The sequence below is a fragment of the Cavia porcellus genome, unplaced genomic scaffold (genome assembly GCF_034190915.1).
Source record: "Cavia porcellus strain 051 isolate PalLab524CR breed Dunkin Hartley unplaced genomic scaffold, mCavPor4.1 scaffold_6, whole genome shotgun sequence".
Lineage (NCBI taxonomy): Eukaryota > Metazoa > Chordata > Mammalia > Rodentia > Caviidae > Cavia > Cavia porcellus.
The window spans coordinates 7,013,886-7,028,054 of NW_026947489.1; the positions used below are offsets into that span (position 1 = coordinate 7,013,886).

Here is a 14,169-nt window from a genome sequence, read left to right on the forward strand (position 1 = left end):
AAGACAAGAAGGAAAGAAGTGGGTCAGCTCGACCCAGGAAGAAGCTAAAGTGAGAATTGAAGCCCACAGAGAAAATTTTAAAAAAAGAAAGGAAAGAAAAACCTAAACAGAAGGCGGTAGCTGAAAGCGTTTTCACTGGAGCGAGAAGCACCACTAGAATCCAGAGATGCACAGTCACCGTAAGCTGGTGGCTGGCAAGCCCAAAGGCCTCAGCAGGGAGATGCGGTGGCGGAAGGTAGCAGCAGACCAGAGAACTGCACTGGCTGGCAATGAGTGTGGGACTCAGTCCTCCCATGGGAGTGGGTGATTGGCCGGCAGCATTTTGGAGTTGGGCAGGATAGGCCAGGAACCAGAGCTGCAGCCGGCTTCATTCAGCCACTCCTAGCACAGAGCAGACTGGTGAAAGTTGTTTAGATTGAGTCCCGCCCCTGTGCGCAGTCCAATAGCCAACACCAAGGTTTCCTTAAGGCTATCCCAATCCAATCCTGCCTGCCCAACACACTAGCTCGGTGAAGACTCCCTGTGGTTGACCAGCTCTGAGGGAGACACCAGTCTACCCCCCACCCCACCCCTGCTTACACTCCAGTAGTCACCAGAAGAATGGGGAAAGCAGCAAACAGCAGAAATCCCTAGCCAGCACAGTCCAGAGTAATTATAACCAATCCAGGAAGTGCCAGGGACCCCACTACCCTCCTGTCTGGAAGAAACCAGGAGCATGACAAGAGGAAGAAGCAAAAGGCAGTCTCGGGCCTCCAACCCAAGCAGTACTGTTCCAGGAGAGGTAAACACGGAGAGATCGGGAGTGGCACACCTGCAGTTCCTGAAGTAACTGACATAAAGAAACAACTCCATGAAGCTATAAAAGAACTTAAAACAGAAACACTATTATAAGTAAAGGAAGACGTAAGAAACATAATAAAAGAATTGCTAAACACCTCTAAAGAAGATACAGATGAAAGAATAGAGGAACACAGAAAAAAGAGGGAAACCTTCAATGAAGAAGATAAAAAAAAAATTAGAATACATAAAACAAATTCAAAGAGATTACCAGGAAATTAAAAACTCCATTGAAAGCTGGCAAAACTGCTTGAAAGAAACTAAAGACAGACTTTCAAAACTTGACGACAGGTTTGCCACTTGGGATCACGAAAGGAAAGATCTCTTAAAAATAATAAGGAGCCAGGAAGTAATGATACAAAGGCTAGAAGATGACAAGAGGGTCTGTAACTTAAGAATTAAACATGTGAGTGAAGAAGCAGGGGTAACACAAATGAAATACAAAGGCTATTTACAGAAATAATTAAAGAAAACTTACTAAACACAGGAAAAGGAAATGACTTTCAGATAAATAAGGCATACAGAACTCCAGCCAGCTATAACCAAAATAGATCTATCTACGCCCAGACATATGATAGTCAAGATCCCAGAAATTTAACATAAGAGCAGAATATTAAAAGCTGTCAGAGAAAAGAAACAAATCACCTATAAAGGAAAACTCATCAGAATCACAACAGACTTCTTGACACAAATCATGAAATCAAGAAGAGCTTGGAGTGAAGTATTCCAAGTCCTGAAAGAAAATAATCTCCAACTCAGATTGATGTACCTTGCAAAACTGTCTCTCAAAATTAATGGAGAAACAAGATGCTTCCATGACAAAGAGGAACTGGGAGAGTTCATGACCACCAAACCAACTCTACAAAACATACTAAATGAGAGAACGAGAGAGGGAGAGAGACAGACAGACAGACAAAGACCATGGTTTCAGGAACAGCAGGAGAGGGGGCTCACTGAATGGGGCACACAATGGAATAAAGGGGAAAAGTAGACAACCAATGGCAGAAAAATAGGATGGCAGAGATGAGGCAGAGAAGGTTGGCCATAATCACTAATATAGATGGCCTCAATTCACCAATAAAAAGAAACACAGGCAGAGTGGATCAGGAGATAGGGTCCATCAATATGCTTTATATAAGAAATACATTTAACTCAAAAGAGAGTTTATAGACTGAAAGTCAAAGACAAGAAAACAATGCTCTGTGTGACGGGGAACCACATAAAAGTGGGAGTAGCTTGCCCATCAGCTGCAGATTGGCTAGAAAGCCATAACACTTTTTATACAATGGAAACTACCCAGCTATAAAGAAAGAAAACCTTGAGGCTCTGTAAATGGAGCTCAGGGGTAAAAAGGTTCAGAATCACTTAGGTAAATAGCAGGTTGTCTCCTAATTTAAAAACTAAAGGACTTAGTGGGATACAAAATGTACAATGCACCCTGAGAAAGTGAAAAGGGAGGAATTATCTAAAAAGGGAAGGCAGAGGACATTGTTGATCTGTTGTCATGATTTGAAACCCATAGTGTTTTCATTGTTCTGGTTATATTCTGTTCCAGTTTGTCTTCTTGTATTAGATTTGATGGCATGGACAGCTATTCCAAAGATAGCAGGATATACTACAGTAACCATTTTTAATTTCCAATTAACTTAATTTGAACCCCTGTATTGCTTTCACTGTCTTGTCTTGACTGATTTTACTTTAATCTGTTTTGTTTGATAGTAGCAAGTCTAAGGGTATAGGCAACTACTCTGAAGACAGTAAGATTCACTATGACATCCATTCTGGTTTGACTATTATCTTCTTTTGAAGCCCTATTGTGTCTCCAATGTTTTGTTTTTATTGTTTTTTTTCTGTACTGTTTTGTTCAGTTTTATTATGCCTGATGATATGGGCAATTCTTTTGAAGATAACAAGAGGCATCATGGTGACCATTATTGATCACCTTGTGTTTTGTTTTTAATTCACATACCATGTCCATCCTTTTGCTTTGACTGACTCCATTTTGTTTTGTCTCATTTAGTTTTATTATCTTCAAAATAAAAAAAGAATATGTTCTCAAGGTGCATCCATTTACCCTGAAGTCTCAAGATTATCCTTCTTTATTGCAGAGTAATACTCTTTGTATTTTAAAAAAACCCACAACTCCTTCATAGGTTGATGGGTATTTGGGCAGGAAAACTCCCTTTAGATAAATGAGCAAGAGATGTGAAAAATTCCACAGAAACAGAAATTCCAGTGGTCCTAGAATCATAACATTAATTTGGCCATAAAGGCACAGAAAGGTGAGTCTGTCAGACCACATTTCTTCTTTAGAATATTTCTATTGAGAAATTATTAACTTTAATTTTGTGTGTTTTACTGTATTAAACAATAAGAACTTAACAGGAAAAGATATCACAAAAATTTTAATATTCATTGTTTGTAAAAAGCATCAAAATTTTCAAAATGGACTGCTTTTTGGTGTACAAATGAAAATAAATTATTATGTCAATTACAATGAATATAGCAATGGCACTTGACCAAAAAATACTCTTTTCTTCAATTATCACACCTAATGCAGTCTGCACATGTGTCCGTATACACACATCCCTTACACAGACAGCACATGTGTTTTGCTTTCCTGGTCTTTTTATAGAATACTTGATATCTTAGTGGTCTTGTTCTGTCTGGCGGTTCTGATTATATTATACAGTGTATAGTTAACAGGAACATAAAATATCAATAAAATAAAGCATTGAATTCTTAATGTATATTTTGCATTTAGAATAGATATCAACATTTTCACATCAGCTGTGTACTTGCTTACAAAACCCAAAAGATAACATCAAAAATAAATTCCTATATGAACTACAATGAAAATACCAGTAGAACTCTACCACAAAAATACACTGCTGCAGTTGTCCCCAGCAGTCCTCACACATGACAACTGCATGTTCCATGCACAAGTATCGCTTACGCTGATAGCACATGTTTTGTTTCCTATACTGTTTTGTTGTTGTTGTTGTTGGTGGTGGTGGTTTGTTTTGTCTTTTTGAGACAGGGTTTCCAGGCTGACCTTGCATGCAGTTCAGGCTGACCTTGAATTCATTTTGCAGTGCAGGCTGGCCTCAAACTTGCAGGAATCCTCCTGCCTCAGCCTCCTGAGTGCTGGGATTACAGGAGTGTGCCACCATGCCCTGCCTTCCTATACTTTCTTATACAGCACCGTTGATGTGTTTTCTTTTTCCTGTTGTCCTAGTAGGTCTTCATGATGCTGCATCTGGCTGTTCACCTGTCAGCTCACCAGTGTGCTTCAGTTTTTTTGCATAGTTCCCTGCAGAAGCATTTTGGGTTTTCTCTGTTATAAATGATCTGTTAAGAGGACCAATCCTAATCCTTTAAGGAAATTTCTCCATGATATTTTGCACTTGTTATTTTCTTTGTAAATTATCAAACTATTTATACCGCATATGTTTAGGATCGAATGAAACACAACCATTGGCCAATGCTTTGTGTTTCAAGTGACCTCATAGTTGCTGTATAATTCATCAATAACATCTACTCCACCTGTGGTTTTGTTGTAGAATGTGAATAAGGACCTGAGAGCTGAGTTCCAGGGTAGATGTCTAAATCAGAGGCATAGTAAGTCTTTTCATCTCTACGAGCATAAGTTCTTATGTCATATGATGATCCATTGCTTTTCCATACATCCTTTGCATTCCTGCAGTCACCATGAGAAATCCCTGCTCAGTACAGTAGATCTATGAACGCTTTCAGTTCAGCTAGTAAGCACATTTTTTAATACAGCTTTGGAGCATACAGAACATTTTACTTGCATTTCAGTCTTTGTGTATTTCACAGTATCTTGTAGCATCTTTTTTGTTATAATTTCCAACCCCTATTGACAGTGCTGACATTCTGTACAATAACTTTCACTCCTGCAAAGACCCTCACTATGGTTTTGGACCTAATTCTAACATTGGATCATTCTGTTCTGTTGTGTGGCCATTTTGCAACATTTTGAGTAGTCAGATGTGTACTCACATTACTGTTTTCTTCATCAGCTGAGTCAAGCAGTTCTGCATTCTCTGTGTCTGTGTCAGTTGATTCTTGCTCCATTTCACTGTCCCAGAAATTTTGGCTCACATGACCATCCAGCTCTTTTCATCACTGCCATCCTCCTCCTCATCTGCCCACACCACTCTTTTGCTATAAAAGCATGCATTTTACCATGATGGGTCATTTTTATCATCCATGCATGAGTAATCTGATGATTCATTTTTTTACCTCCTCTAAAACTTGTAAATCTGGGTTTTCATGTGCCATTGTACTGAACTGGGCTACTTCTACCAGAAAAATCAAAAGAAAACTTTTAAAAAATAAATCCTGGGGTGGTGTGGGTCTATTGGACCCTCTGTAACACTTGGGTAAACATATGTAAATACCAGTTAGATGAAGTATAAGGTGGGGAAAAGCACTATTTTGCCACTTTTGCATACATGTACACACCTTGCTGTTCATCATATCAAGTGGGTAAACTCATAGATCACGCCCTGTATCCCTCAGGGACAGGCATGAGGTGCATAGCGGGCTGCTATTGCATTAAAGTACAAATTTATAGTCAAAAAGAAAGAGATGGGTTCACTGGACCCAGTGTTATATACCTACATGAAAATTTGCACAATTCACTCACAGTAACCCAAGTGCAAACTAAAACTAGATTACCCTAACAGACATCTAATGAAACCTTTCACCCAAAGAAAACAGGGTATGCAGGTGCACATGGAACATTCTCCAGGAAAAACCATTTGCTAGGCCATAGAACAAGCCTCAGTAAATGTAAATAAACTGAAATTATACAAAATATATTTTCCAAAATACATTCTCCACTCCACAGTGGAGTCAAATTAGAAATCAATAATAAAAACAGAAATTTGCAAATATGGTCACTTAAATGACATAATACTAGTAACTAGTGGGTTAAAGAAGTAACAATAAAAATCCCAATATACTTTAAGAACAACAAAATAAGCCTATCAAAACTTACAGGGAAAAAACTTATGGGGTACAGTGACAGCAGTGCTCTGATGAAATTTACAACTGTGAATGTCTGTCTTAAAAATAGAAGATTTCAACTCAATAACCCAATTTTCAATATTATGAAACTAGAATAAGAAGAGAAAATTAAACCCGGACCCAGCAGAAAGACAGCTTTAAGACCAGAGTACAAACAAATAAAATAGAGAACACAAAACAATAGACAAAATCACAAGTTCATTCTCTGGAAAGGTCAACAAATTGACAAACCTTAGCTCAATGCCGAGGCCCTGGGTTCAACCCTCAGCATCAGGAGGAAAAAAAGATAAATCTTTAGCTAGACTGACCAAGAAAAAAAACTATTAAAATCAGGGCTGAAAGAGAGAACATCACTACCAACCTTCTATAAGTAAAAAGGATCATATAACAGAATAGCATGAACAACTGAACACCAACAAATTCAAAACCAAAATGGCATGGGCAAAGTTCTAGAAAGAGACAAGTTATTGAAATTGCTTCAAGAAAAAAACAGAAAAATTCAGCCAGGCTTATCAACAGCGAAGACATTGAAATGGTAATTTAGAAACATTCATAAAATAAGCTAAATATAAATAAGCATAAAATATTCATAAAATAACCTTTCCCACTTCATTTTGAGACAGTATTAGACTGATACCAGACAAGTGCATCACAAGAAGACAAAACCACACACCAAAACCATACGGACGTACCAGTTTCAAAGAGATTAGCAAAAATTGAAAATCTTAAGCTATACTCTCTGTTGATGAGGCAGGACGCAAATAATTCTCGTCAAAGGCCGGTGGAAATGCAGAATGATAGAATCTTTGCTACATTTTGCAGTGTTAGCAAATTACATGTCTGTTTACACTTAATCCCACCAATCTCACTTTCCAAAATCTAACCTACAGATGACTGGCAGACACAAAAGGAGATAGGGCGAGGCTTTGTGTTGCTCTGTGGTTTGTAAATACTGAGCACTGCTGGGGTGGGGAGGTCTTTATTAGGAAACTGGCTGGACCAACCGCCTGCATTCACCCAAGCCCTGGGCCTGCACAACTGTAGAAAGAAAAAGTGGGGGGAGCTATGCAACCCCCAAGACCAGTGGAGTAGTGAAGTGCAAACAATGCTTAGAATTCATGTGAGGAGGAGGAGGAGGGAGACAAATAAATGTGTGCATAGAACATTTTTTTTAAAAAATGAAAACAATTTTCTTATGTTTGCTGGTGGTGGGGGAAGAAGTAGGAAGAGGTTAAATATAGAAACCAGATCCCATGAAATAAATCTTGTTTGCAGGCTTGACACTGCAATAATGTAAATGTTTCTTATCATTAACAAAATGAAATTTAAAAGTTAATTCCTAAAAATCCAAAAGCAAATTGTTTAAGTAAAACTAGGGTGTCACGTTTGCAGAATAATCAAAGTAGAACTATGGTAAGGGATTTAAAAGCCCTAACAAGCTTTTCCTAAAGTAGAAATAACAACAGAATAATGTTTTAAACTGCTTTCGTTTTCCTGTTAGCAGAAATACTGATATTGTTTCTCTAAGCCACACTCACGGTAAAGCAAAAGAGGAATTATGTTAATATCATTAGGAATAAGACTTTCAGTATTAGCAAAAAGACATGAATATAACATTAAAAAGTTAAAGCCTCATTTTTCAAGTGTGAGTAGAAATCGTTAGTATGAACTCAGGAAGCATTTTCTTTAAAAATACACACACGCGTGCATGTGCACACATGCATGTGTGTACAAACGTGTCATCCAGCCCACTATTCGCTGTCAGTCTAAGGCCTGAGAAAACCTCAGTTTAGAAGGAGGCCTCGGTTTCTAAGTATCATTTCCCACAAAGCAAATCCCGGCTCTGGGGAGAAATGAGTAAGTTCAGGTCTGAGTCACCCTTTCATTCAGGTGGCAGGAAACTCCCAGGCCCTGGCTGGGGTGAGGACGGAGGACTACGTGAAATTAAGACAATTCCGGCAATAGCCAGGAAATAACCGCTGTGGCCTGAAATGCCCAGACCCATGAGTTTATGCGCTCTGAAAAAGGAAACACGTCAGTCACTTTGCGGTGACGTAAAGGTACCATCTCATGACTCCGAAAAGTAATATGAAAACCATTTCCCTGATTTTTCTATGCAAACTGAACCTCAAGGTGACCAAAGCAACTTTCTCTTTCAAGATAAATTCCCTTAAAAAAAAAAAGAGCCCATCAAGTTAGCAAGTCGCCACTTTCCAGATCCTTATTGTGGCTGTAGACAATCATCATGGGAGGTGGTAGATGTCACCAAAGAGACACAACCAGATGTGGCACATCTCCCCCTGAAAGGACACTGCAAAATGTGACAATGTTGTGACAAAAGTCCACATTAAATCAGAACAGGCTTCAGATCGAATTAGTGGGCAGGCAATGCAGAAAATTAGGGAGCACAAGGACCTGGACAGCCTGAGCCTAGTGCCCCTTCAAAGGCAGCCTGAACCAACACCCCAAGGCTTTTACCTGAGTCTTCTTGTGGCCTGGCTCCCATCATCACCTCCGGGGCCACAGAGGCCCCACAGATGAGCACACAGGTGACCATCCCAGTACCTTTTGCCACTTGTGTGTCCTTTGTTCACGACAGGGAGACCCCATCCCCAAGGTTCAGTGGGATCAGTGAGATTAACCCTCAGGGAGCAGGGAAGCCAGGCACCCCACACCGTCGGTGCCTTTGCAGTGAGGGTTACTGCGGCTGTTTCTTGTGCAGGTGGTCCACTGGACACATGAGGACCCTCCGTAGCTCTCACGCATTGTTCCCATGCTCCAGGACATCCCGGTGACACTCGTGAGCAGGAGGCCTCTGGGCAGGGGGCATTCCATTCCACACCCACTGCAGCTCACTGCTCCGGATCAGCACCACCCACTAGGAACCCAGCCACAGTTGTGTCCACCACAGCTCAGAGGTCATTTAAATTTTTCTAGTAGTGAGGTCCCAGTAAATAGGAGCAGCTGAAAAAAATTAATAACATTTCATCTACCTGGACGTACCCAAGCTACTTCACTAAGCAATGTAAATGTGAACTTATCATCCCAAGTCTTGGAAATCCTGCATTTATTTTCTGCTCAGAACATGCAGCAGGTCAGATGCTGCCATGCAAGTGCTCAGTAGTCACTCGGGGCTGGTGGCCACAGTGTGGGGTATCACAGATCTCACTTTAAAGCTTCACAGAGCTGGACACGGGGAGCAGCTGTTCCATTTGGGAAGGTCAGGGCTCCTCTTCTCATACCAGAGGGCCCTGAGAAGGAACCGGTTTGCTTAGAAAGGCCACTGACTAGCGAGGTGAGAGGGTACCACAGACAGGACTGGTCACTGGGCCTGATTGCTGTGTTGATCAGCCTCTATTATTGAGACAGAATACTTGCATTAATCAACTTATTAGGAGGAAAGGTTAGATTTGGCCCGTGGTTTCAGTCCATGGTCAGTTGGCCCATTGATTTTTAGGCCTGCAGTGAGGCAGCACATTACAAACACGTTAGGCAGCCCGTTAAAAACTGCTCCCCTAGTGGCAGAGAAGCAAAGAGAGGAGGAGGAGGAAGGGTGGAGGTACCGATATCCCCTTCCGGGCACATCTCCAGGGTCTCACTTCCTCCCACTAGGTCCCCCTTCCTGAAGTTCCACCACCTCCTAACAGTGTCATGGGCTGGGCCTTGGAATCTTCCAGAACCAGACTGTACCATGAAGCTCCTGTGTGTCTCAGCCAGGACAGGGAAGCCACCTGGCTTTATGTCCTGGCTATTCCCAGGATGGTTTTTGATGCCCCAGGAGGACGCTGTGTCCAGGTGCTGTCAGAAGGAGGGCTGTCTGACCATCCTCTGCCCCTGGAAGGACTCCTGTGCAAGCTGGGGCTCCCTCAGGCCTCCAGAGCCGAACACCAGCTGCCAAGAAAGGGGAGCCAGGAGCTGGGCCAGGGCCACTGCTGTGCCAGCACTGCCACCCCCGCCATGTCTCCCACCAACAGGTACAACCCAGAGCGACATGTTGGGAGCCCAACTTAGCTCCCCACCCGCTTCTGCACCCACATTCTTCAGACAAATTTGTCACCCTTTGGTGGCCCCAGACCTGGGAGAAGTTGATAGAAGGGAAGGACCAGTTTCCCTCCCTAGTAAACGGCTAGGTCATGTACACAATGCTGCATCCTCTGAGTTCAGAGACTTCCTGAGCCCCCAAGCACCTGCCAGGCTCAGGTAGGACCTCCTGTAATTCAAAGGCTGGGAAAGTGGCTCTGGGCTCTGACTATGCTCCCTTGAGGGAGGTGGGGGCAAAACACCAGCCTGAGCCAGTCCTGCTCCCCGTCACGTGCTTTCTGGGCAATCTGCCACTCATCAGCTCATCATCTTCAACCGGACAACGTGAACATCTGTAACTGCCCCCAAGCCCCAGCTGTCCACATTGCTACTGGCTCCCCTGTGAGGCGAGAGGGGTTCCGGGCACTCACGATGGCCAGGGAAGACAGGGCCATTGCAGAGATTCTTCTAGGACTCAGGTGTTTTTCATGCAGTGAACCTGAAAAGGCTCATTGAAACCTGACATAAGCTTGCAGATTCACACAGCAAATCCAAAAACGGTGCCACCGTGGCAGTTATGGGGGGACTGTGGGTACCTGTCAGGCTGTTGCGGAGAGGGAGAGGACTGGAAACTCCCATGTGGGGCTGAGAGTCATGCGGGACTCATGCTGCATTTGCAGCTGGGTTCACCTCGACCTCTGGCCCAACCTCAGATGACTTAAAAAGGATTAGCAATAATTAGTACCATGTGCCTCTTTCCCAGCTCACCAGGGCACAGGCACTGGCCGCCTGATGTGGGGCTCCTGAAAGGACGATTATGTCCAATTGTCTCAATTATGTAGACCAGGCTGACATTTCTAGCAGGGGCGGGCCTGGCTGGGTGCAGGGGCAGTGGAGGAGCCACTTCAAAGGGAGTGTTCCGCTGCCATCTCTGTCAGGTCCCAAGACTGCATTTGTGGGATCCCACACTGGGTGGCCTGGGAGCTTGGGGCCCCAGTTTCCTTTTCTGGCCTGGGAGCCAGGTCATGGGGCCATTGCCTCACAGGGATCATGAGGACCTGGGCTCGGTGCTCACATGCTCCTCATGTGGATCGCTCCTCTTAAAGGGAAGACCCCCCCCCCCCCACTCAGCTTCCTGCCTCAGCTCGAGGAGGAGGCTGAAGGAGCCCAGGCTGCACCCTTCCAACTCCGCTGCAATGGCAAGTAAGTCGGGTTGACGGCAAGCTGAGGTGTGGGTAAACTGAGGCACTCACAGGCTCCGGTTCTCAAAAGCTCAGGTGTGGGACCGTGCAGGCGGTCACAGCTCAGGTGGAGGGCATGCTTCTTGGGGCCTCCTGTCCTGTCCTGCAAAGGCTGGCTGTGCAGAGCCTCATGGGAATGGCTGTTGGATCTGTGTTCAACCTGGGTTCCAAGAAGTTGTCAGCAGAACCGGTCTGCCAGATTAATTGGCTCAAGGGGACAAACCCTGTGCTAGCAGTCGCTGAACAGTGCAAATGCTCTGAGCTTACTTGAGGAGCAGTTTCTAAATACAGGTCCCTGAGATTGCTTAGACATCCCTGGTGTGGGGCTCAGTCTCCTTGTCTATCATTTTTTAGCATCTCCCTCTATCCTTTCTCCAGGGAAACCTGCCTCTCACAGAAATCCCTTAAACCCTGAAGTGTGTGGGCTGGGAGTTGGTACCTGCAGGCCTGTGTCATCAGACGTTTTAATTATTAAAGCCTTAGAGGAAGGGTTGGATGGATATATTGCTCTGGACTTTAAAGGAGATTACTATCCCCTCTTTCTGCCAGTGAGAATGTGGAATGGTTTCTGGCAGGCAGTTCAGCAACTTGTGCTAAAGACCAGCAATTATATATCTAAGAAAATAATCCTGAAGGCCAAAAATTACATAGCATTGTTTACTACGGAGCAACACAGTGAACCACTCATCTGTCCAACACTGCAGGATGGGCTCATAAATCATGATCTGTCCGCAAGATGAAACAACATAATGAATCATATTTTAAATGACAGACGAAAAAGTATCACGATGAAGTACAGAATGATCCTATTCTGTGCCGTTTCACGTACGTGCACATGTCTAATTTATTCACAGGCAAAACCTTAGGAATACGTGGAAATGTTACCAGCTGTTATTTTAGGGTGGAGACCTTGTGAGTAAAGGTCTATTTTTGTATATTTTCTTTTGTTTTCTTCTTGTATAATTTTCTATAATGAGAGAATTTTTACCACATACATTTTTAAACCAAAACATCCTTTTAAACCTTAGCAAAAGTTGCTACACAGTAGGGGACATAAAGGAAAATGATAATATTTGTCAGAATTGTACTCAGGCTCGCAAGGGACATAACTGAAAATGAAACTGGGGAGAAGAAACACAAAACAAATTCCCTCTGTCTGAATTAAATATTTAGGAAGGAAGGAGAAAGGACCTGGACAATATGGGTTTGATTCTGAGAAGGGCTGTCTCTGGCAACAGTCACCAAATTTTGTGAACTGTCTAGCAGCAGTTTTAATTCATGGCACTTGCAATTATATTTGTAGCATAAACTGGCCACTCTCCACCGCTTATTTTAGGCCCCAGAAAATGTCACTGGAAACTTAAACTCATGTTGAATGTGTTTGCTGTAATTGTATGTTTGCTTGGTTATTTTCTAGGAGGAGTTTGGAATCTCGGTTTGGTTTGGCTCTTTGTGACCTCATTTAATTGCTTTGCAAAGTTAATAAGTAGAAGTGAAAAGGCACAAGATCTTCTGAAGTTGCTAGTTATTTAGTATTGTGAGCTGAGTAAAAATAAAGGAGATTTTTGAGTAATCTAAAGTCCCCTTACTTGAGGCATTCAATGTTTTAAAAATTCTTTTGTGCTTTGGTTGTAAAATGTTTTCAAGACATTCTCTCTCTCTCTCTCTCTCTCTCTCTCTCTCTCTGTGTGTGTGTGTGTGTGTGTGTGTGTGTGTGTGTGTGTGTGTAAATTCTCCCCCTGAAAAAATGGAAGCACTCAACAAAGAGAATGGGTTTCAATTCCCAGTGCCTTCTAAAGCCTAGAGGTAAACAGAATTCATATCTGAAAACTTCCATTAAAAGCCAGTAGTGGTCAGACAGGTTGCTTCTGGGCTTTTCCCAGGGAACTGACCAGGCGACACTGTCTGCTGCACCCCTTTTTCTAGTGTTGATGTTAGACTCGGGGCTGGATGAATGCACCATAGTATCCACGGGGCCCAGGAAATGGACTGACCCCTGTCCCAGACACACCTCACCCAGAAGCAGGTTTTACAGGTTCTCCTGTAGAGTGTACCTTTTGGTATCCCAGAAAATTGTCTTCAGTTGCTATGCAGGTGAAAAAAATGCATTCACCATGCTGGAAAAGACTCTAAGGACCAGTGTCAGCCACTAGACGTCCCTCTCCCCCCAAGGCCACTCTCACTGCTGTGTGCGGCCCCCCAGGCTTACTGGCTTCCAGCACACCCTGCCCGTTCCTCCACACTCAGCACAGCTCATCTGTCCCAGGGCCTGGCAATACTTAACACACCAAAAGGTCAAGGCCATGTTTATGTCCTCTCTCCATGTCACAAGCTGTGCTGGGACTAGCAGACTCCTCCAGCACGCAGATGAGGGATCATATCATAACCACTGGATTGTCGCTAGTGACTACAGATGTAATACAGGACATGTAAAGCTGTGGAGCCAGACTGAAGCTCTGGAGAAGCTTTGCTCCCACCCTTCCCTAACCCACAGTCTCCCTCTCCACTCACCAGCCTTAGAGGTGCGGTGACTACCACTGTGGGCCAGTACCATCCAGCGGACATAGTATGTAAACCTCCAGCCCAGCTCGAAATTGTCCAGTACTCACCTTCTAGGAAGTAAAATAGTAAAATTTGCTTTCATTCTATATTTTATTGAATGCAACTCATTCAAAGTATTATATCAATCTCTAGTGAATATCAAAAACTAGTCCAAGAGGTATTTTATATCCCTTTAAAAAAAAAAAAAAAAACAACACTGAGTCTTTGAAATCCTGCTAAATGTCTTTAAGGAGCTCTCACTTAGACTGGTGAATGGCAGTATGCTGTCCACTTTCACTCCCCAGATATCTCAAGGTGGACAGCATTTCAGGTATCAACAGCCACGTGCAGCCAGGACCCACCAGGCTGGACAGGGCAGCTCTACTCCCTTCTGCATCAGGGACATTGTTCTTATACAGCTGGATCCTGCCAGAAAGATCTTACGACACAACTTGTTTTTTCAGTTAATGATAGA

General features: G+C 43.2%; 1 protein-coding gene across 9 annotated transcripts in view; it reads left to right on the forward strand.

Moving 5' to 3' along the window:
• Trpm1 (transient receptor potential cation channel subfamily M member 1) overlaps nucleotides 1–14,169 on the forward strand; it is a 135,870-nt gene that overhangs the window by 18,582 nt on the left and 103,119 nt on the right. The window contains exon 1 of one of the 9 annotated variants that reach the window (XM_063249859.1): nucleotides 11,058–11,115. The exons of the other annotated variants lie outside the window; for them this stretch is intronic. The gene's annotated coding sequence lies outside the window, so the exon portion shown is untranslated. Of the gene's footprint in view, nucleotides 1–11,057; nucleotides 11,116–14,169 lie in introns of those variants that run through there. 9 annotated transcript variants of the gene reach the window in all.